This window comes from Sapajus apella, unplaced genomic scaffold (assembly GCF_009761245.1).
Source record: "Sapajus apella isolate SASKATOON/1434 unplaced genomic scaffold, GSC_monkey_1.0 scaffold87, whole genome shotgun sequence".
Classification (NCBI taxonomy): domain Eukaryota; kingdom Metazoa; phylum Chordata; class Mammalia; order Primates; family Cebidae; genus Sapajus; species Sapajus apella.
Genome location: NW_022437027.1, coordinates 7,743,453 through 7,769,451, shown reverse-complemented (window position 1 = coordinate 7,769,451; position 25,999 = coordinate 7,743,453). Strand labels below are relative to the sequence as shown.

Below are 25,999 nucleotides of genomic sequence, written 5' to 3'. Positions count from 1 at the left end.
ACACACACACACACACACACACACACACACACACACACACACACACATTTTCAACCTACAGTCTCTGAAAATTAACTATTTCTGTTCAGGTTCAGGGACTGACTGAAAGTATGAGCCAGTAGGTGTTCCTATACATTATTGATCAAATATTCTCTATATTTGAATGTTATGAAGTATACACATTTAGAAATTGGTTTTCATATCAGCAGATAGAGTCCACGCTGCTTGCTTCACTGAGCTACAGGTAGAAGCTGACTACCAAAGGAGAAGGCTGAGGAGAAATTGCTCCATGAGATAAGGCAAGAGATTTATCCTATCCCTGAATGATTCCCTCTCTCTGAAAGCACAGAGTCATGTCATAAACTGTGGGACTAGGGTCTCCAAAGGACATGTAATACTTCATTCCTGGCAATATGGTCTAAAATGAAAGGGTCATAATTAATGGTCAGGTCACAAAGTTTATTCCCAGAATCTTCTTATTTTAGTAAATAAAGAGAGATCTGCAAAAACTGTATGCCTGGGGAAAAATCCCATTCAGACCAACTGACCCAGATCAATCAATGACAATTAAGAGTAGTAATATTAAAAAATTCATTTGATGAACTCCCATAATAAATTGCTAAGAAGGTATTTACACAAGGCACTGTACTAAGTATATAACACAGTATCTCATTGTGTAATCCTTATAATAGCTCTGTGAGGTACATGTCATTATTCCTATTTTGTAGACAGAAAAGAAAAGTCTCTTATAGAGTAAAAAAGTTGTCCAAAGTCAGGCATTTACCACATTTACCAGAGTTATAACCCAAATTGGTCTGACTCTAAAAGCTCTTACCCATTCAGTCCCACTGCAGAATAAGGACACCAGCTGAGAGCAACAGAGAATGAGAATGCAGTCACGAGGGGAACCTCTCATTGGATCTCATGTATACAGAGCTTCCTCCTTCCAGGAGAGCTTTGCCCTTGTCCTCATAAACTTTGATGTCAACACATTCAATGCATTGTATTGGCTTTATAGTTTGGGAGCTAAAAAAGAATAGATTTCTAAATATCAGCTATTTTATTTTACCAGCTTGTCTTAAACTAGTTACAGAATCTCTCTCTTTATAACTTTTTACCTAAAAATAGGAATAAAACTACTCTTCAATATGTGAATTTTAAAAGGATAATAAAATCAAAGGAATTTAGAATCATTCTTGCATATAGTGGGCACTTAGAAAATGCTGCTTCCTTATTGACTCCTTTCTCCTTACATTTCAAACTTGTTCCATGTCTCATGGCCTCTCCAGAGCAGAGGCTGTGTAGTCTTCGTATCTTCGGACAAAATGCTTAACACATAGTTGGTGGTCAATTACTGGAAATGATTTAAAGGCATTGAGAATTACTTCATTTGAAATTTTAAGAAGTTTGGTAAAGCTTTGGTTTCAGAATATATATTTAGGGATTTTTAAAAATATGTATTTTTTTATGTATTATGGTCAAACTCTTGGGCTCTTAGGAAAAAAAAACATTTTCCAGTTTTCTTTGAATCTCACGCCAAGAGAATTAGAACAAATTACACAGGTATATCTGATAAAGGCCATACTTTCTCTTCCCATAAAAGTATAAAATTTTATATAAAAAATTATCTTGTGGCCAAGCATGGTGGGTCATACCTGTAATTGCAGCACTTCAGGAAGCCAAGGCAGGCAGATTACTTGAGGGCAGGAGTTCAAGACCAGCCTGGCCAACATGGTGAAACTCCATCTCTACTAAAAACACAAAAATTAGCTGGGCCTGGTGGCGCGTGCCTGTAATCCCAGCTATTCAGGATGCTGAGGTAGGAGAATTGCTTGAACCCAGGAGGTAGAGTTTGCAGTGAGCTGAGATCATTCCACTGCACTTCAGCCTAGGCAACAGATCAGGACTCTGTCTCAAATAAATAAATAAATCACCTTGTAAAATGTTTTCCTCTTCACTCAAATATATAAAGTAAAAGATGTCTAATATTTTAACTAGCAAAAATATTTTAGTCAGTTATTTATCTTAAATTTCCTTTTTCCTCCTCAGTCTAACAGTTTATTTTTATACTGGACTTTGGTCTGTCAGTTTCACATATGGATCAACTATTTCCTACATATATAGTTTAGTTATCTGTTTCTGCATAACAACCTAATCCTAAAATGGTATTTTAATATTTCCTTGCCATCTCTGAGCTGTTTGGGCTCAGCTTGATGGTTTTTCTGCTTCCTATGATGTCAGCTAGGGCTATAGTTATCTGAGACCATGGGTGGTCTACAACATCCAAGATGGCTGCCTCTCATAACTGGCAACTGATGTAAGCTGTTGGTTGAGAAATGCTAGTAAGCAGGTCTCCTAAGTTTTCCTCCACATGACCTCTCCATGTGGCTGGTTTCTGAGAGCGAGTAACCAAAGAGTGAACTTTTCAAGGGAAAGAAGTAGAAGCTAAAGGTCTCTTAAGGCCTCCTTTCTGCTACATTCAGTTGCCAGCCCAGATTCAAAGGAGGGGAAATAAACACTCCTGTTGATCTGATATGTGTTTTATATAAAGAAGGAATTGGTTGGTCATTTTTAAAGACTGATTATTAAGTATAAATAGTTAATCTGTAATATTTTTTATAAATGATTTCCCTCTCCATTCTACCCCTATAAAGTTTTCTTCTATATGTGAGAATTTAAAGTCTGTGATTTCTTTCAATGAACTAATCTACACAGTTAGTTGTGTTTATCATTTGTCTTTGATGAATATATTATGATACTGAAAACCTGATATCCTATTAAACATTTAAAGGAATATTTCACATTTTAGAATTCTGAGCTCTAACTCCTTCTTTATCCTCTGCATTAGAATTAGAAAAAAGCACTCAGACTTAAAATATACCAAATGAAGCAGTGGGGATGTAGGTGGTAAAGTTTTTTTGTTAGTCTTATTTTTCTCTTTTTGTTCATATATTTTGAGCTCTCAAAAATAGCTGTAAAATGTTTTGTTACATTGCTAATACATGCATCATTAAAGAAAATCAAAACTCTATCTAATTTAGCTAAATGAAAAAATTATATGCAATATTGGTGTGTGAGGGGTGGGGAGAAGGAACACACTACAAGCTTCTTTGCTCCTTTCTAAATTTGTCTGTGAGACAGCACTAATTAACAGTCCAAATTTCTAGCATTAGTGTGGACTTCAATGGAGTAACTATTAAACAAGATACATAACAAGTGTTACCATGATAATCAGATGAAGTTATTAAATAGAAAAGAACAAATGCCTGTCTTTTATAAGAAGAAAGACATCATTTCCACAGATAAATGAAGAAGCTCTCTGAAGCCTGGAAACCTCTGGGAAGGGAGCACATGTATTATTCTAGATCAGAACTCAAGATTCCAGCATGGAGGACGAACTCATGTGGCCTCCTTGTCAAAAGGTATGTAAAAACAAATGTTACAACTATGAATTTGACATTAACCATGGGAAAATTTAAGACAAATGAAAGTTACATATTATTGATGAATCTCTTTGGAAAACTTGTTGAAGCTATATGGGATTTTTTTCATTCGCTAATCAGACAGTAAGGTTATTGGGCCATGAATGGTAGGTATACTTAGCAAATAATATTCCTATTGTGTAAGTTCTTTTGTGCCTTTTCTTCATATCAGGTAAATTATACCTGGATATTCTTTAAATGGGAAATTAACTGTTCTTGTAATTGAAGCAATATTACATCTGTTAATAGAGAGTAGAAGGTATAATCAGAATTTTGCTATAAATGAAAAGGGGAAATTAATATTCTTTTTGTTTTTAGACATGCAACCTATGTAATAAGTAAGACATTGTTGATGGTAAGTACATACTGCTCGGCATTGATATCTTACTTGCTGCAAGGTGGAGGACCCAAGGGGAACTCATAGATGGAACCCAGGAAATAAGAAGTCAATATAGTGAAAGGCAAGAACTTGATTTGATGAAACTCATCATTAAATGATGAGATTGATCACTCAACATCTGCCATTACTAGAACATTTCTGTAGAAATATGATGCCATTGGCATGAGCCAATATAAAATAACATTGAAATAAAGAGCGCTGGATCTGAAATGAGACTGGCAAATTACTTACTATCTCAGTGTTTCTTTGAATATTTATAAGATGGGGTAAAAACGAAGTTGATGCAAGGTACATGAGAAAAAATTGTCATGATATTCAGGAGTTTTAGTAATAATTATATAAACGTTAATATCTCTAGGTAAATAAGTTTCACAAAAGAGAAAATCTGGTAAGAAGCTAAAAGGGTAAGAAAACCTTTCCTATAAAGGAACAAGGATAAGAACTATAGCAAAATGTCATAAGAAATCATGCAAGCAAGAAGAAAGTAAGGTTAAATATTTGAAGTGTTAAAAAAAATCACCAACCTAAACTTCTGTATCCAGTAAAATTATCTTCCCAAAGTGAAAAAGAAATAACTTTCTCAGACAAACAAAAACTGAGGGAATCCATCTTAGTAGACTTGCACTACAAGGTGTTAAAATATGTTCTCTAGGAGAAGGGAAATGATATAACATAGAATCTTAAATTTCCATAAAGAAAGGAAAAAAAATCACATGTTAGGCCATAAAACAAGTCTTAACAAATGTAAGGCAATAGGAATTATATCAAGTATATTTTCTGAGCAAAATGCTATAAAACTAGAAATTAACAACCAGAAAAAAAAAAAAAAAAAAAAACCAACCTCAGAAACTTTACAAATACATGGTAATTAAACAACATGTGTCTACACAATCAATGGCTCAATAAGGTTGTTAAAAGGAAAATTAAAAATTTTCTTGAGACAAAGAAGAATGGAAGCACATCATACCAAAACCTATGGGACACAGCAAAAGCAGTTCTAATGTAGAAGTTTATAGCAAAAAACACCAACATCAGAAAACAATAAAGACTTCTAATAAACAACCTAATGATGCACCTCATGGAATTAGAAAAACGAGAGCAAACAAAACCCCAAATTCGAAGAAGGAGGGAAAGAATAAAACTCAGAGCACAAATAAATGAAATAGAGACTTAAAAGATGAATGAAATAAAGAGTAGGTGTTTTAAAAAGATAAACAAAATGGACAAACCTTTAGTTAGATTAACTTAGAAAAAAGAGAGAAGACTCAAATGAAAGAATTAAAAAGAAGACATTACAACTTATACCACAGAAAAACAAAGAATCATGATATTATTACGAATGACAATATGTCAACAAATTTAATAACATGTAAGAAATGGATAAAATCCTGTACACATACAAGCTACTGAGATTAAATTATAAAGTAGAATATCTGAACAGATCAATAATGAGTGAGGAAACAGAATGAGTAATAAAAAGTCTCCATTAAAGAAAACCCTAGGACATGATGGCTTCACTGCCAAATTATATCAAACTTTTAAAGAACTAATACCAGTTCTTCCCAAACTATTCCAAAAGACAGAAAGGAGAAAGAGAATACTTCAAAACTCAATTTATGAGCTCAACATTACCCTTCTTCCAAAATTGAGGTAGGATACAACAGAAAAGGAATACCACAGACTAATACTCCTGATGAACAAAGGTACAAAAATTCCCATTAAAAAGATCATTTATTATGATGGAGTGGGATTCATCACAGGGATGCAAGTCAATAAGTGTAATCCACCACATTAACAGAAAAAAATACAAAGAGAATATAATAATTACAAAAGAAAAAACATTTGACAAAATTCAACATCCCTTCATGTAAAAATCTCTCAACAGATTAGGTATAGAAAGCATGTATTAAATACCTCAACAAAATAAAGACCATATGCGACAGTTAATATAATACTGAATGAGGAAGAGCTGAAAAAGTTTTCCTCTATAATCAGAAGGATATTTTTCTGTGTATGATAAGCTAAAATTTCTAATATTTAGTTAGTTCTTCTCGTGCATTTTACTCAGTCCAGTCCAGTGATGAGAATGCTCATTCTACATTGCTTGGAACATCTGGATAGCTACATACATGAATTAGTCGCAGAACACTTAATAAAAATTTTCTATAAAAATAAGACATTTCATTTATAAAATTTTACAGAGAGGCATACAAGACTACAACAAATCACTGAAGTAAAAGTCTACAGTTTTTAAGAAGTCAGATTGCCTGGGCACATTGGCTCATGCCTATAACACCAGCACTTCGGAAGGCTGAGGTGAGTGGATCCCTTGAGCTCAGAAGTTTGAGACGAGCATGAGCAAATGGTGAAACCCTGTCTTTACCAAAAATACAAAAACAATTAGTTGGGCTTGGTGGTGCGCCTGTGGTCCCAGCTACTCAGGGCACTGGGGTGAGAGGATCATTTGAGCCCAGGGAGGCAGAGGTTGCAGTAAGCCAAGATCATGCCACTGCACTCCAGCTTAGGTGACAGAGTAAGACTTCATCTCAAAAAAAAAAAAAAAAAAGTCAAATGGTGGTCTAACTCCAGACTTTGCATATTCTGGTCCAGGGATTATGGAGGAACACAGCCAATGTGAGAAACAACAGCAACAGTAAGTCCTTGGCAACATACTGAGAACAGGATTCTCCTTAAGGCTGAGTCCATGGAAATAGAACCTGGAGCTAGCATACTTCATTTCTGTTACAATAATACTCTATATAATTGACCTGGAATCTTTTGGCAGGTAGGATAACTGTAGAGGAATTTTAATGAACTGGACTTATGTACTGATAGGAAGAAGGTCAGCCTTATCCTCACAAGTAAGCCCACACACACTGGTACTGCCAGTTAACTGAGGAGAACCTTGTCTCTATGCCAAGTATCCCCTGCTGAGTAATTCCTTCCACTGAAACAGCATCTGAAATGAGGATGTGGATATTCAGCTGAGCAGAGCAAGGATGCCCACTTTGACTACTGCTATTCAGCATAATAATATAAGTCTTAGCCAGAGCAACTAGACAATAGAAACAAAAAGAAGGCATCCAAATTACAAAGGAGTGTTCAAATCATTCTTGTAAAATTCATATGGAATCACAAAGTCCCTGAAAACCAAAACAGTCCTAAGCAAAAAGAACAAAGCTGAGTGCATTATACTACCTGACTTCAAAATACACTACAAAGCTATAGTAAACAAAAAAGCATGGTACTGTCATAAAAACAGACACATAGGCTAGACTAATGGAACCAAATAGCCTGCCCAGAAATAAATTAACACACCCACAGCCAACTAATTTTCAACAAACGTACCAATAACATACATTGGGGAAAGATAGTCTCTTCAATAAATGGTGCTGGGAAAATTGAATATCTACATGCAGAAGACTATGACTAGACTACCACCTCTCAACATATACAACATTAACTCAATATGAATTAGACTTAAATGTAAAACTCAAAACTATGAAACAACTAGAAGAAAACAGAGGAGAAGCTTTATGAAATTGGGATGGGAAAGAGTTTTTTTTTTTTTTAATAAGGCTGCAAAGTCACAGGCAACAAAAATAAAAACAGGCAAATGGAATCAAATCAAACTCAAAATCTTTTGTACAGCAATGAAAACATGAACACAGTAAAGAAACAACCTACAGAATGAAAGAAAATAGACAAAAACTTTATGTCTGACAAGAGGTTAATATACAGAATGTTATGAGACTTAAATAACTCAATAGAAAAAGAAAAAATAACCCAATTTAAAAAATGGGCAACCAACTTTAATAGATATTTTTCAAAAGAAGACATGCAAATAGCCAACAGGTTTACAAAAAAAATGCTCAGTATCACTTATCAGCAGGGAAATGCAAAGCAAAACCACAGTGAGATACCACCTTACACCAGTTGGAATGGCTATTAACAAAAATATAAAAGAAATCAAGTAATCGCTAAAATGTGGGAAAAATGGGACACTTACACACTGCTGGTGGGATTGGAAACTAGTACAGCAATAATGGAAAACAGTATGTAGGTTTCTCAATAAATTAAACATAGAATTACCATATGATTCAGGGATGCCACTAATGCATATATATCTAAAGGAAAGGAAATCAGTATGTCAAAAAGATATCTCCACTCTCATGTTTATTGAAGCAGTGTTTACAACAGCCAACATATGGAATAAACCCAAATATTTAAAAACAGATGAAATGATACGGGAATTGTGATACACACACACACACACATACACACACAATGTAATGAATGTGTGTGTGTGTGTGTGTGTGTGTGTGTGTATAGTAAAATTCTGTCATTTATGACAACAGGGATGAACCTGGAGGATATCATATTGAATGAAATAAGCCAGAGACAAAATGACAGATACTATATAATCCCACTCACATTGGAATCTTATTTAAAAAGTTGATATAAAAGCAGAGAGTAGAACAGTGGTTACTAGAGACTGGGAAGAGGAGGAGGAATAATAGAATAGTAAGAAGTTGATCAATTAGTACAAAGTTTTAATTAAATAGGAAAAATGAATTGGGTTGCTCTATTGTAAAATAGGATGACTATGGTTAACATTAAAATGTTCTATATTACAAAATACTTAGAAAAGAGGCTTTTAAATGTTCTCATCACAAAAAATGCATGAGATGATGGTTACACTAATTCCCCTGATTAAATCATTATACAACATAGATATACAGTATACAAAAAAATCAAATTGTATCCTGTAAATATATACAATTACAATATGTCAAAATAAAAAATAAACAATTTTTTTAAAACATTTAAAAAGTAAATAATAGAAACACTGTTAGTATAATTATATCATGAACAAGTGAAAGTCATGACAGCAATATTGTTACAAGAAATATATTTTAAATATAAGCATTCAAATAAATTAAAAGTAAAGGGAAGATGAATTATTTATCATGCTAACACTAAAAGAAAGTTGGAGTAGCTATATTAATTTCAGACAAAAGCAGATTTTAAAATAGGGAAAATTATCTCGGATAAACAGGAGCAGTAAATATTGATAGAAAGCTCAATACTCTATGAAGACATAACAATATTTAACGTGTATACACCTAACAATAGAGCATCAAAATACGAGATAAAAACTGTTAAAACTGTAAAAAGAAATGAACAAGTCCACTATTATAGCTGGAGACTTCAAAAGCTCTTTTTCAGGAGTTGATACATTCAGCAGGCAGAAAAATCAATAAGGATATAGTTTTTCTGAACAGAACTATCAATCAGTTTTAACTAATTGATATTTATAGAACACTTCCTCGAACAAAAGCGGAACACACATTCTCTTCAAACTCACATGGAACATTCATTAAGATAGACCACATTCTTGGCCATAAAATATATGAATCATACAAAGTATGTCCTCAGATGACAATGAAATTAAAATATAAATGAATAACAAGTAAGTTCTCAAATATCTGAAGATTAAGCAATCACACTTCTAAATAACCCTTGAGTCAAAGAAGTCTCAAAATGAATAAAATACTTTTTGAACTAAGTGAAATTAAAAATACAAATCACAATTTGTGGGATGCAGTGAAAGTACTTAGAGGAAAATATTTAGTTATACCACTAAATACATATATCAGAAAAGAAAAACTATCTAAAATCAATAATATAGGCTTCCATTATAAGAAGTTACAAAAAGAATAGAAATTTAGCCTAAGGCAAGCAGAAAAAAAGAAACCAATAAAAATTAAAACAGAAATGATTAAAATTTAAAATTAGAAACAATAAATTCAATACATTTAACAGCTGATTCTTTAAAAATATTAATAAAATTATAAAATTCTAGCCATATGAAGCAAGAGAAAATGAAAGAACATTTAATTTATTAGAAAAAAAGGAGAAGGCATCCTTACTCATCGCATGGACAATAATAGGATGACAAAGGAATACTATAAACAATGCTATGCCCGCGAAAGACACAAACTATCAAAACTCACACAAAGGAAAACAATGTAAATATTTCTGTATCTACTTAAAAAAATTGAATAAATAATAACCTTTCCAAAAATGGAAACACCAGTTCCAGATAGATTCACTGGTAAATTTTAGTAAACATTTAAGAAAGAAATAATGCCAATTTGTTACAGTATTTTCAATAAAATAGGAAAAGCACTAACATTTTCTAAATTATGCTATGAGGTCAACATTATCATATTTCCAAAACAAGATAAAGACATTACAAGAAAGGAAAACTATAGATCAATATCTGTCATGAACTTAGGTGCTAAAATCTTCAACAAAGCAAATTAAATCCAGCAATGTATAAAAAGAAAAATATACCGTAGCTGTTTCAGTCTATTTTGTGCTGCTACAATAGAATACAAAATGCTCTATAATTTATAATAAACAGATATTTGTTGGCACACAGTCTAGAAAGTTTAATAACAAGCTGCTGGCTTTTGGTAAGGGCCTTCTTGCTGCATTATTACATGCCAAAAGATGAGAGCGTGTGAGAGAGAGCTCACTCCTGAAGACTTTTTATTTAAGGCACTAAAAGTCCTGTGAGAGTGGATCTGTTGCCTAATAACATTTTAAAGACTCTATCACCCAATACCATTACATTGGCAATTAAATATCAACATGAGTTTCAGAAGAGACAAACATTCAAACCATAGGAACAGCTAAGTGGGATTTACTCAAGGTATGCAAAGCTTGTTCAACATTTAAGAACAATCAGTACAACCCACCACATCAACAGGTTTAAGAAGAAATACTATATGATCCTGCTAATTGCTGCAGAGAAAGCATTTGACAAAATCTATCACCCAGTCAGGATAAAAACCCTCAGGAAACTGGAAATAGAGGGAACTTGCTCAACTTTATAGAGAATAGCTACAGAAAAACTAACGTCATACTTACTGGTAAGAAACCGAATGCCTTTATCCTGAGATCAGGAACAAGACAAGATGTCCTTTATTGCCACTTCTATTCAAAATTGTAGTGAAAGTCATAGCTAGTGCAATAAGACAAGAAAATGAAATACATGTAAGTTGAAAAGAAAAACATAAAACTGTATTTATTCATAGATGACATGATTGCCTGTGAAAAAGCATTCTATAGAATCAACAAAAAAATCCTGAAATTAATATGTGAGCATTGAAATTTTACAAGATACAAGTCCAATATACAAAAGTCAACTGATATCCTATATATCAAAAATAAGCAATTGAAATTATATATGAAAGAAGGTACTAATTACTAACATTAGGAACAAACATGTAGATTTATTTTACGGATTTTGTTATGAAATATAAAAATACTATAAACAGCTTTGTGTCAATAAATGAAAACATTCAGAAAAAATTAACTAGAAAACCTAATTTCCAAAACAGAAATAGAAAATCTGAATAGCCCTGCATCTATACAACAAATTGAAACTGGAACTAAAATTTCCCCACAATATCTAATAAATATAAGAACCAAACAATGAAACAGTTATTCTCAAAGCAATTTAAGAAAAATATCATCCATACAAACTCATCTAAAAAACTTAAGTAAAAGTCCTGTAATTCTTTTTAAGGATAAAGAAAGCTCAATACTAAAAGCTGACCTGTTGATTATAAGAAAGGAAAATTACAAGTCAATATATTTTATAAATATAATGCAATGTTTGTAAAACTATGCACAAAATTCAAATGTATATACTTTAAAAACAATATTACAACAAACTTGAATTTATTCCAGAAAGCAAGGTTGCTTTAATATTATAAAATTAAAGTAATTCATTGTATTAACAAAATAAAAAGGAAAATTCTATGATGAGCTCAAAAGATGAGGGAAAAACATTGGAAATGATTAAGGACCATAATTAAATTATCTTAGAAAATTGTAATTAGAAGAAAGGTTTCTTATCTGATTAAAGGTATGTATAAAATAATATCTAAAATAAGCATTATATTTAATGCTATAGTATTAAAAGTTTTCATCAGGGGATTGGGAATAAGATAAGAATGCTCTGTATTACCACTTTACTCATTAACATTTTGAAGGTTACTACTAGTACAATATGTCAAAAAACAAAGAAAAAAAAATGAAAAAGAAAGAAGAGACCAGGAGAGGGATACAGAGAAAGAAAAAAAGAGAGCTATAGAAGAGGAAGAACAAGGAGAAGAGAGATGGAAAAGTGACAGGAGGAGGGGAAGAACGAAGGAATCAAAAGGAAGGTCGAAAGTGTAAGAATAAATAAAGAAATAAAACTCTTATTTATGGTTTATATGTTTATACATTAAAAAGCCAAAAATAAATACACATAAATTATTAAAAGCAACACAAGTAACGTCTTTGTACAGATGAACAGTATTAAAAAAGCAGAGGTATTTATATGTACCATCAATTAGAAATAAAACTAAAAACTCACATTTAAAAAGCATAATAAATCAAATATGTAAGAAATGACAAAATTTGTAAAACTTCTAAACATGCATGTCAATAAATTATTGTGAGAAGCACTAAAGAGACCTAAAAAATATACACCAATATACCAAGTTTTTAGATGGGAAGACTCAGTATTCAATAGATTTCAATTTTCTGCAAATTGACTTAACTGTTTAATGCAATTCCTGTAAAAATCATAGCAGGTATTTTATTTTGTTTATATTTTTGTAAAAATGGCAATCAAATTTTGACTAATGAAACGCAGAGTTACAATTAGCCAAGGTATTTTAAAAAGTACAAAATTTGAAGACATTACATAAATTAAGAGAGTATGGCATTTGCACTTGGATAGACAATTAGAGTGAAATAGAGTCCAGCAACAGATTGCCACCAGTGCTAACAGATGACTTAGGATTTTCTCCACAATGCTGTGGAGAAAGGAGGGCTTTTCAGAAAAATGATAGGCCAGCGCTGCGGTTCATGTCTGTAATCCCAACACTTTTCGAGGCTGAGGCAGGCGAATCATGAGGTCACAAGTTCTAGACCAGGCTGGTCAACATGGTGAAATGCTGTAACTACTAAAAATACAAAAAATTAGCTGGGCGTAGTGGCTGGTGCCTATGATCCTAGCTACTTGTGAGGCTGAGGCAGGAGAATCGCTTGAACCTGGGAGGCGGAGGTTGCAACGAGCTGAGATTGCGCCACTGCACTCCAGCTGGGGGACAGAGTGAGACTCCAGCTCTCCACCTCAAAAAAAAAAAAAAAAAAAAAAAAAAAGGATAATGAGTTAATTGCATATTCAGAAGAAAAAAATTATTCTTAACACACTATTCACTCCACACACAAAAATCACTTCCAGATGGATTATAGGTCAAAATTTACATGAGATAAAACATAGCTTCTGGAAGATACTATAAGAGAATATCTTCATAATTTTCCAGCAGTCAAAGATTGCTTCAATAGACCCTACAAAATGCACTAATCATTAAAAAAAATTGATAAATTGGATTACATTAAAATTTTGTGGGTTACAGAAAACTTTTTTAAAAAACCATAAAACTATGTAAAACTACATTAAAATTTTAAAAATCCTATTTTCATCAAAGACAATATTCTTAAAAGGCAAACAGATAAGGGAAGGAAAATATTTGTGATACATATAACATATATATGTTACATGTGTGTGTTTGTTTATCACCCTTACAAGTTAATAAATAAAAGACAGGCAACACAATTTTAAAAGTAGGCAAGACTTGAAAACACAGCTTACTAAATAAAATATTCAAATAACTATTAAATATACAAAGTGTTGCACCTTATTAGTCACCATGAAAATGCAATTTAAATTCACAACATGTTGATAATGTTCTCTTTGTTGATGTCAATGGTGATTATAAATGTATTCATTTTGTAAACGTTTATTAAAATTCACTTATGATTTGTACACTCTATATGTATTTTATTTCAATAGAAATGTTTATTTACATAAGGGATAAGTGAGCTTGGGAGTTAGGGGGATTTGGCTGGTAGAGGTGAAAGAAAATGCTGATGGTATTTACTCTCATATTTTCCACCTGATTTCCTTTTCTCATCTGTGTCTTTTCTTTACATCACATAATCACACTGGAGTTTCAGTGGAAGTGTTGGTGATGGTGTTAGATTAGGAATGAAAAAAGTAAAATGAAGGTTATTCCCTTCTCCATTGTAGTTGTCTGTTCTCCTGCTGCTATGAAGAAATATCTGAGACTGGGTAATTAATAAAGAAAATAGGTTTAATTGACTCACAGTTCCACATGGCTCAGGAGGCCTCAGGAAACTCACAATTATGGTGGAAGGCATCTCTTCACAGAGTGGCAGGAGAGAGAATGAGTGCTGAGTGAAGGGGGAAGCCCCTTATAAAACCACCAGATCCTGTGAGAACTCACTCACTATCACCAGAACAGCATGGGGGAAACCTCCCCCATGATTCAATTATCTCCACCTGGCCCTGCCGTTGACACGAGGAGATGATTACAATTCAAGGTGAGATTTGGGTGGGAGCACAGAGCCAAGGCATATCCCTACCCATTTCCTCCTGTTTTAATTCTGTGTTCCATTCTGCATAATGAATACTTTAGCAGAAGGAAATGGAGGATTGAGAGTAAGAGTTGCAAGTGAGAAGATCAAACTTTTCTCTTATTCTCCCCAGTTTTGATAAATTAGTCCTTCTGCTAGATTAACAATGGGAGAGGATGCTTGAGGAGTCATAGTCAGTTGTGGAATCCACTGTTGTGTAGGGAAAGAGTCAGAAAATGACTGGTGGTGGCAATAAGTAGGGAAGTGAAACACTGATGAATACATCTAGCCAATGTATTCATCACCGATGAATATATCTAACAGAAACAGAATAGCTGAACAGTGAAGATCATGGGCATTACAGACAGACCAGCATTTAAATTCTATTACTCACTGTGACTTTGATTTCCCCAGATCTGCAGTTTTCTCATCTGCAGTATGTATGAAATACCAATGCCTGTTTCTATTAAGTTGTAATGATTAAATAAATATAATTTACATAAAATGCTTATTGATACCTGATTGGTTTGGCTCTGTGTCCCCACCCAAATTTCATGTCTAATTGTAATCCTCATGTGTCAAGGGAGGGACTGGGAGGGAGGTGATTAGATCATGGGGTCACACTTATCCCTTACTGTTTCATAAATAGTGAGTTCTCAGGAGATCTGATGGTTTTAAATTGTATGGCATTTTCCCTTTACTCTCTCTCTCTCTCCCCTTTCACCATGTAAAGAAGGTCCTTACTTACCCTTCACCTTCAGCCATGATTGTAAATTACCTAAAGCCTCCCCAGCCTGTGGAACTGTGAGTCAATTAAACCTCTCTTCTTCATAAATTACCCAGACTCAAGTAGTTCTTTATAGCAATGTGAAAATGGACTAATACAATACCAGATGCAGAATAGGCACTAAATATATGATAAATAGAGTGTTTAAGAATATCACATCAACAGTCTTTTATTTTATGACGTTTTTAGATTAACTTAGCCTTCAGACCAACAATGTCATTGATTGGTTGAAGAGGGCTGTCCATCTCATCTGATAGAGGGCTCTTTTAGGAGGCTTATATACTCACTAGGTTCATAAACATTTGAACTGCTCAAGATGACTAGTAATAAGACATTTTCACTGATGGCAATTGACATTTCTCCTTCCTAACATATCAAAGTCTATCAAAAACTGAATCCCTTGCATTCTGGCATCACTCTATATGCTGCAAAATTTCTTCTACTAACTAATTTTTTATGCACCTAGTATTGAGCACCTATTATCTACCTGGCACTGCTTACACTGATAAAGTTAAAAGATTTTAGTATTCTCTGTTAAAGCAGAAAAACAAAGACATGAACACAATATTGGAGGATAAGTTTTATGGCAGACAAAAGTCTAGAAGGTTATGGAAACACAGAAAAATAATATCCAAATCACAATAACTGACATGGGCAGAAGGATGATAAGGAAGGATGCCTGGAGAATGCGATGGCTGAGCTGAGTTTGAATAGACGAGCAGGAATTAGCCAATTAGAAAGAGGGAAGAGGTCATTCTAGGTAACTTGTGTAGAGGTAAAGTGGTAATGAGAGAATATGTTGGATTTAGGAAAATACAAATGGTCCAACAAGGCCACCTACTTGCATTTTAAATGACTCATGCTTATGTTTTTTAAGTTTAATATTTTACATGCAAAATGTTATCTGTCCAATTGTGGAGTTAAAACTGAATATGCTTGTATTGACCCATTATCAATAAGAAAGAGAATTGATAGCACATACATGATTTATCAGACCAACTAAATTACACTGTAAACAGGAGGTGGAACATTTTTAAAACCTTCTTTTGCATTTGCCTGATAACCATAATCTGATCACCTAAGACATCCTAAAAGGTTTGATAAGAAATATTTATATTGCATTTTAGGAAACTTAACAATTAGCTCTCAATCTCTGTCTTCCCAAGTGATAATATATACAACTTTTAATTTTATCCTCCAGAAAAATGACACAGTTGGAAGGGAGGGCCAATGAGCAGACCTGTGAACACCTTCTTTTATTTATTTATCTATTTATTTATGAGATGGGGTCTCACTCTGTCACCAAGGCTGGAGGCCATTGACTCCATCTTGGCTCACTGCAACCTCCGCCTCCCGGGTTCAAGCAATTCTGCCTCAGCCTCTGGAGTAGCTGGGACTTCAGGCACATGCCACCATGCACAGCTAATTTTTTGTATTTTTAGTAGAGACGGGGTTTTACCACGTTAGCCAGGATGGTTTCGATCTCCTGACCTCATTATTGACCCACCTTGGTCTCCCAAAGTGCTGGAATTACAGGAATAAGCCACTGCTCCCGGACACTTCTTTCTGACAATATCTTGTTCTGTGACTCTGTATTTAATGCATGTTCATCAAGAATGAACTTCTTGATGAAAGGCAATTTCATTATGCTAAAGTTTGAATGATTTTAGGTGCAAAAACTGTAGGCTACAGCCTATCTTATCATGTGCATTGCAAGATCAGGTAAAACCCACCAGAAAATAATAAGCCTTAGTCTATTTAAACACCATTCAGCTGGAGTAATTCTTGCTTGATTTTCAAATCTGAGCACTCGAATCTTCACTAAAATTTTAGGGAATTCACCCAATTAAATAACTCTCTTTATAAACACATGCTTTTTGAGATCCTTTTCTTCATGGCTTTTTTTTTTTTTATTAAACTCAAAAGTATGTGAGAGGAATAATTCCACAATATGAAATAAGAACTATGCATAATTTATTATGAGTGATAATATGTCTAGCTAGATTTTCAAAACTACAAATAATATCCAGAGTGATTCTGGTATTAACTTTCAGGTCATTCACATTAGATAACTGGTATCTCAAAACTAGTCTTGCCTGAATGTTCATATTCTGAGACTGTAGTCTGTATGTGTGTGCCATGCCAATTTGTACTAAATGGTGCCTAATTTCAGTCTCTCTACCAGAAAGGCTCAAACTTCAGATTTCACTAACAGTCTTTCTATGGTTCTATAGATTTACGCTGATATTCATGTGATGCTGGAATTTAAGGTGTACGTTTTTCAATATGCTCTGCAAAATGCCAACAATGGTTGCTTATTTCCTGGGGATGACATTCCTTGCACATTCTCTGATCTGTACTTCGGTGTTGTGTATGTGTTCACATAAGCACCTAAATTTTGGCAGAGAGAAGGCACCAGATTGGCAATATAACACCTGAAAATAGCTTTTCACTATGAAAAATGTTGGACTCTATGATGCTTCTTATGTAACACTATTAAAGATACTCATTTCACTACCATTTTATGTTAGTCCAAACCCTACCATATAATAGTTCAAGATTTTGATGTTTCGATTTTTGTGCCCCCTATAAACAGAATTCACTACACATTTATGAGTTCTATATTTACTAATTTAAGATAAAGTAGTTAAATACCATATCTTACAAGAAAATTATACAAACCAATGCTAATTTATAATTTGCACCATAGCTTGATGAATCTAATATGTGATTTTGGACACTTTTACTTGGGCAACTTTGAGAACAATGAGTATGCGTGGAATGTTCATTGAAGACTTTGATTTTTTAAAATTCTATTAGTAAAATCTATGAACCATATTTTTCTTGCCCCAGCTGATATTTTGACTATGAAAACCTCTTTCCTATCTGATCATATGTATTTCTGTAAGTCTCTAGACAGAGAAAGGAAGGTGTTTTCTTTGTTTTAATGAAAAGAAAGGAGGAGATACATTTTAACATTTCAAATCCCATCATCAGCTTGGTCAAAGATAATTTGCATTGTTTACTTTTATTGCCCCTATCAATAGATCCAATTGTATTTCTGTTCAGCCCCATTTTTTGAATTCACTTTTACCTTTCTGATCTCATCTTTACTTATTTCATTCAGGTTTTTAAGAATTACTTTATCACTCTGTGCTTATAAAACTTAGGAATTCTACCTGACAATTGCATAATATCAAACCCAATTGTCTTTAGACAATTTAAAATATGTACAATGATAGCTGTTATCCATAACAAAATTTTAAGATTAATCATATTAAGGTCTGTTGAAAAAAATGCAAATATACTAATTATTCAGTTATATGCTCTCTTTTTTTCTATGATTCTTTTTTTGGGGGTACATATTTTATATGGCTTAAATTTCTTATGAGCATAAACTAGAATAAAATAAGGGAGTGTATATAAGTTTAGATAGCTTCTCTTTTAGTTCAGGGTAAAAGGCTGCTTTCCATGTCTCCTCAGGCAGGGAGCAATAGCTACTCCATGAAAATCGATACACAGCCATCCTTCTACCTTGAACATTAACACTAAGGTGGGTTCGCGGAAGGATCAGAACACGTCTATATTTTGCTTTCAAGTCACACACTTTGCCATTTTATAGCTACAGATGCAATCAGTACAACTGCACAGAACTTCTGGAAGATTGGCACAACGCATTTTAAAAATCACTTTCTGGTCTATATTAAATTCTTTGAGAATACTTATGAAGAAACAGGAAGCAACTTTCTTTATCTTCCCAAGAATTGTTTCATGAGAAAGGGTAAAATATGAAACTCGTAGTGTTTTAAAAATGTTCATACTCTACCAAAAAAAAAAAAAACCTTAATAAATAAATTTTCCTGGTAATATAATTTTTACTTTAAGGGTTTTTTTTTTTTAACCCTTAAGAGATTCTTTATTAATAGCATATTTTCTTCATTGTTTTCTTACCTTAATTTTCTATGATTAGTCTTCTTTCTTATTCCAACTCCAAGCTTGTAGAACAACTCAGCAATTGTCTTGGGGTGAATGCCTGAGGCCAAGGCCTCTTTATTCTTGGGACCAAGTCTGTCTGACAGATTCTGGAAATACTGATTGTCAGGCTGATTTATCTCCCCAACTGTACACTTGATCTGTTCTGCCTTGCGCAGAGGCATGTAGACACCCTAATCTTACTTGTCCAGACTCTGCTCACACTTATGGTAATAGCTACTCCTCAAGCCAAGGAGTGTGGTACATGCTGGACCCAGTCTTGTAAAAAGAGGTCCTGTAGGATCTAAAAGGAGACTTGGGTGATTTGAGTATGGGATTCTAGAGTTCTGTGTGTCATGGCATGTGGTCATAAAATCAGTGAGCAGGTCCTAGGTGAGTGTATCCTCTTGGCCCATGGATTCCTGGCCTCATTGAAGAGGTGAGGTCCCAGAGAGCCAGGGTAGGGCCCTCTAAGTTCAGGATTCAAAGCTGGGTCTCAGTTTTCTAGGCTAAAAGTTATTATTGTGGAGAAACCTGCTAGATCCATGTGAGAAAATAATAAATATTATATGAACAAGATTATTCCCTGTCATGAACGACACCGGCAGCCCATGTTTAATTAAAAATGTGGAATTGAAAGGTAAATATGTGTTTTATAATCAACCCCAAGCTAAAGAAAACAAAACTATAATAACGAGAGATGGTTATATTAGTTAGTTCGGGATGCGATAATATAAAACCATAGATTGGGTGGTTTAACCAGAAATGTGTTTTATCATAGTCTGAAAGCTTGGAATTCTGAGATCAGGGTGTCAACATGGTCAGATTCTGGTGAGGAGGACTCTCTCCCAGGTTGCAGATGGCCATCCCTTCGCTCTCCGTGTGTTTTTGCTTGGCAGATATGAGACAAAGAAAGAGGGCACACAAGAGTGCTTTGGTGTGTTTTCTTATAAAAATACTAATCTCATCATGAAAGCTCCACCTTTATGATTTCATTTAATTACAATTAGCTCCCAAAGTCCCCATCTCCAAATACCATCCCATTGGGAATAAGGGCTTCAACATATGAATGGGGAGACAAACACACTCAGTCATACCGATCACTTGTTGCTGTACGAAGAGAGGTAGAAGCGGAAGGAAGAAGACCAGAGAGAAGGCTACTATGTTCCAAGAGTAATGACAGTAATGAATGTTATCACACAGCACAATTTACTCAACAGTCTGACTAAAACAACATAAAATGCTTTTGGATATTTCCATTTGATAGCCATATTTTTAAAATCACCTTGAGCATTTTGCAATGCTTAAGCATTATGTTTATGTACTATTTGTACAGGTAAAAAGTGGATGTGGGAGGAAAAGGCCAAGAGCAGATCAGTCTTCCTTTTCAGTCCCTGCCAGTATAACTTGTCAGGAAGCATGACAATATGAACTGGGTGGGAATAAGAGAGTGGAGTAGATTTAAATCCAGGCTCTATAGAAAGACTTTCAGGGATTCTAATCTCAACCCCACCTAAAATGTTTGTTTCAGGACACAGAGTTCAGCCAAATAAACAGACCAAGCTAGGATGAAAAAAACAGGACATTAAGTCAAAGGTGCAAGTTGTCTCACGTCTGATGGATCCTAATGTTCCTGCCGCCCACTTACCCTTGCTATCATTTTTCCCCACCTTCCTGTCTTTGCTCTGAATCTGTGTTGTTGCCCTCTTCTTGCTCAGCTCACTGATTTAACTTCACTGGATCCCAGCTATTTGCAAAGCACTATTGCCTTTTCATGAAATTCTCTCCTAGGTTCTCAGACACTTGTTTAAATTGTTAAATTGGGTATTAATTCAACTGGGGATAAGGGAGAGGGGAAAAGACCACAAGCTGCCTCATTTCAGCAGTCTCCTGATAGCTTTCCCAACTCTAAAAAATTGTCAGCTTCAACCGAGGGTGCAACTACATATGCAAAAACGCAATGCTACAGCAGCTATCTGAGAGTATGCCTGTGAAAAAATATACACTATTTCCAGTCACTGAGTAAAATAATTATTAACGTGTATGCCATCGCTGCTGTGGACAGTTACGTACTATGCGGAATGCAACAATAAATGAACTGGTGTCTGCATTTATGCCCCTATGCCCTGGCAACATGGCCTCATTAATTCCAGGAGACTGTATTAAGAGGGTGGCAAGTGGTCTGCAACCTTGTTTTCTCACCCATTAACCACAGCGCCTGACCACAAGATGGCCTTTTTTTATGTGTTATTACATAATGCCAGTCTGATTTTCCCAAACATAGCTCACATAGTATAACAAGAAACCACTTGGTTTTGGCCAAACAATGCTCAGCTCCCTGCAGTCCTCCCATCACTAGAGAGTTTACAATCTAGTTGAGGAACAAAAAATAAAATAACCACTTAGCAATTCCAGACAATGTAAAAAATAATCTCTATCTATTGAATTCAACTGTGAAAAGGACATCAGAAGTGAACTCTTATGCGTACTAGCTTAGGCCTACTCTGCCACTCAAGTTTCAACATTTTGGACTGATTCATTCCTCAGGCCAAGTCTCCATTTTTTCTCCCTAGGAAAGTCAATAAAGATGCTGCAAGTAAAGCCTGCAGGACAGCTGTAGAGCTGAATTTTATTCCTCCCTTGGCTCCTCTTCCAAAAGCAGCCTTCATTAACCATGGATAAGTAACATGGATGCAACAGATTTAGAAAGCAAACATTTGAAATTAGATATGATCATTGCCAATAAATCTTTGGCAATTTAACTCCTAATAAAACCCACACTAAAAGACAGATGATATAGATGTAAATAGAGATATAGATATATATGCATTAGTATAGTGACTACTACATGTAAAGTTTTGACCCTTTATCAGTGAATAGAAGAGGTGAGGGGAAAATAGTCATTCAATAAATACACAATTAATTATATGATCACTATTATGATATGTGCTCTGAAGAAGAAATTAGGTGCTTTGAAAACTTATAATAAGGTTTTGACCTATTCTTGGGGACCTGAATTAGCTGTTAGGATTCTGCTTCAGCACTAGTTAATAAACTTTCCCCCTTCTACTTGAAAGTATTGTGGCCTCCCTGCTAAGTAATGACTCCTCTAGATTCCACACAGTCCACAGAAGAACTTTGTTCATCTTTTGCAAATCTTCCACAGTCCATCTTCAAAAAACTACATAATACTAGTCTCAGGAAAAAAGGATAATCAGGATTAAGATCCTCATACCTCATCTTTTTAGTTTACCTGACAACAGGACCAGCACTGCCCTCCCAGTTATCCATCAGGATGAGGACATTTATCTCTACATAGTTCTATATATGACTTTAAGTGTTACCCAGTTCTCCTCCATACCACTCTAAGTTCTTGTTTTGTGGTTTCTGAAACTCATAGTCTTCTTGCAGCTAACCTTTATATCTTTGCCCTTTTTCTAGTCATTCTTGTTACCTTTGGGCTCTCACTGAAACTTGGCCCTCCCCAATGTTACAGCTTCCCTTGAAGCCTTCTCAAGTGGTGGCTCTTTTCTCACCCACACCTTATGTCTTGCTGGTTCTTGCTCTTTATTGCTAATTTCTATATGCTTCCTCATAAATACATACTCATGCACACACATACACACATTGAAAATATCCCCTGTCCGATTACGCTACCAGTTGACAGCAACTGACATTTACATAGGTTGAATATCTCTTATCTGAAATGCTAGGGACCAGAAGTGTTTCCTATTTCAGAATTTTTTGGATTTTTGAATATTTGCATATATATACCTGTTGTTCATTCTTAATCTGAAAATTCAACCATGTCAGGGCTCAAAATGATTATCCTGCTCCAGGCACTGATCTGACTTAATCTTCACAAAAACACTCTGAGTTACATATGTTCCTATCCTTATTCTAGTGATGCACTTGAGGTACTGAGATGTTGGGTGAAAATGTTCACAGTCAAACAGCTAGGAGGTGTTAGAGTGGGGATTTATACCCTGGAAGTATGACTCCAGAGTTCATCCTTTTAAAGACTATGTCATATTGCTTCCCATCACTTGCTGGTTTGTCATGCAGTGATGATCTTAGCTCTGCCTATTAGTTTGTTTTCATGCTGCTGATAAAGACATACCCAACACAGGGAAATTTACAAAAGAAAGAGGCTTACTGGACTTACAGTTCCATGTGGAGGCCTCACAATCATGGTGGAAGGTGAAAGGCGCATTTCATATGGTGAAAGACAAGAAAAGAAAGCTTGTGCATGAAAACTCTCCTTTTCAAAAACCATCAGATCTTTTTTTTTTTTTTTTTGAGACGGAGTTTCACTCATGTTACCCAGGCTGGAGTGCAATGGCGCGATCTCGGCTCACCGCAACCTCCACCTCCTGGGTTCAGGCAATTCTCCTGCCTCAAGCCTCCTGAGTAGCTGGGATTACAGGCACGCACCACCATGCCCAGCTAATTTTTTGTATTTTTGGTAGAGACAGGGTTTCACCATGTTGACCAGGATGGTCTCGATCTCTTGACCTCGTGATCCACCCGCCTCGGCCTCCCAAAGTGCTGGGATTACAGGCTTGAGCCACCGCGCCCGGCCTCATCAGATCTTATAATACCTGCTCACTATCATGAGAACGGCACAAGAAAGACCTGCCTTTATTATTCAGTTACCTTTCACCAGGTCCCTCCCACAACATGTGGGAATTCAAGATGAGATCTGGGTAGGGACACAGCCAAACCATATTATTCTACCCCTGGTCCCTCCCAATTCTCATATCCTCACATTTCAAAACCAGTCATGCCTTTCCAAAAGTCTGAAAAATCTGAACTCATTTCAGCATTAACTCAAAAGCCTACAGTCCAAAGTATCATCTGAGATAAGGCAAGTCCCATCCACCTATGAGCCTGTAAAATCAAAAGCAAGTTAGTTACTTCCTAGGTATAATAGGAGTGCAGGCATTGAGTAAATATAGCCATTTCAAATGGAAGAAATTGGAACTGGCCAAAACCAAGGGGCTACAGGCCCCATGAATATCCAAAATCCAGCAGGACAGTCAAATCTTATAGTTCCAAAATGATTCCTTTGATTGCATGTCTCACATCCAGGTCACACAGATGCAAGAGGTGGGTTCCCATAGTCTTGGGCAGCTCCACCCCTGTGGTTTTTCAGGGTACAGCCTCCTTCCTGGCTGCTTTCACAGGCTGGCATCGAGTGTTTGCAGCTTTTCTGGGCACACAATCCAAACTGTCAGTGGATCTACAATTCTGGGTTCTGGAGGACGATGGCCCTCTTCTCACAGCTCTACTAGGCAGTACCCCACTAGGGACTCTCTGTAGGGGATCCAACCCCACATATCCCTTTCACACTGTTCTAGCAGAAGTTCTCTGATAATCCTGCCCCTATAGCAAACTTCTGCCTGGACATCCAGGCATTTCCATACAACCTCTGAAATCTAGGCAGACGTTCCCAAACCCCAATTTTTTACTTCTGTGCACCGGCAGGCTCAACACCATATGGAAGCTGCCAAGGCTTGAAGCTTAGACCATCTTAAGCCACACCCTGAACCCTACATTGGCCCCTTTTAGCTATGGCTGGAGTGGTTGTCTCACAGGGCACAAAGTCCTTAGGATGCACAAAGCACAGGGACCCTGGGCCCAGCCCATGAAACCACTTTTGCCTCCTTGGCCCCCAGGCCTGTGATGGGAGGGGCTATCTTGAAGACCTCTGACATGCCCTGGAGACATTTTCCTCACTGTTTTGGGGATTAACATTCAGCTCCTCATTACTTATGAAAATTTCTGCAGCCAGCTTAGATTTCTCCTCAGAAAATGTGATTTTCTTTTCTATTGAATTGTCAGGCTGCAAATTTTCCAAACTTTTATGCTCAGTTTCCCAAGCAAAAAACTGAATGCCTTTAACAGCTCCCAAGTTACCTCTTGAATGCTTTGCTGTTTAGAAATTCCTTCTGCCAGATATCCTAAATCATCTCACTCAAGTGCAAAGTTCCACAAATCTCTAGGGCAGGGGAAAAATTCCGCCAGTCTCTTTGCTGAAATGTAATAAAAGTCACCTTTGCTTCAATTCCCAACAAGTCCCTCATTTCCATCTGAGACCACCTCAGCCTGGATTTCGTTGTCCATGTCATTATCAGCATTTTGGTCAAAGCCATTCAACAAGTCTCTAAGGAGTTCCACACTTTCCTACATTTTCCTGTCTTCTTCTGAGCCCTCCAACTGTTCCAAACTCTGTCTGTTACCAAGTTCCAAAGTTGTTTCCATGGATATCTTTTCAGCAGTGCCTCACTTTACTGGTACCAATTTATCACTTTAGTCTGTTTTCATGCTGCTGATAAAGACATACCCAACTGGGCAATTTATACACAGAAAAAAAGAAGTTTGCTGGAGTTCCACATGGCTGGGGGAGTTTTCACAATCATGGTGGAAGGTGAAAGGCACATCTCACATGGTGGCAGACAAGAGAAGAGAGCTTGCACAGGTAAATTCCCCTTTTAAAAACCATCCAATCTCATGAGACTTATTCACTATCACAAGAACACCACGGGATATACCTTCTCCCATGATTCATTTACCTCTCACCAGGTCCCTTCCACAACATGTGGAAATTCAAGATGATCTTTGGGTAGGAACACAGCCAAACCATATCACTCTGAGATCACTGTTTTTCCCTCTGTTACTAGTCCTGTGATCAACCTTGCTGACTTCAATAGATGGGGAGAAAATTCAACACTTAGGCTTAGTGGTTCCTTGACGCCATTCCCTCCGTCATGCACTTTCCTGGGTGTCCTCTGGATCTTGTCATTGCCAATAACTATTCCATAGCCCAAATATCACTCTCAAATATCT

At 35.6% G+C, this 25,999-nt stretch overlaps 1 long non-coding RNA gene across 2 annotated transcripts in view; it reads left to right on the top strand.

The window, feature by feature from the left end:
- Positions 1-25,999, top strand: part of LOC116534468 — a 121,164-nt gene that overhangs the window by 75,127 nt on the left and 20,038 nt on the right. Inside the window, exon 3 of one of the 2 annotated variants that reach the window (XR_004261737.1) lies at positions 3,303-4,092. The exons of the other annotated variant lie outside the window; for it this stretch is intronic. This is a non-coding gene — a long non-coding RNA (uncharacterized LOC116534468). Of the gene's footprint in view, positions 1-3,302; positions 4,093-25,999 lie in introns of those variants that run through there. 2 annotated transcript variants of the gene reach the window in all.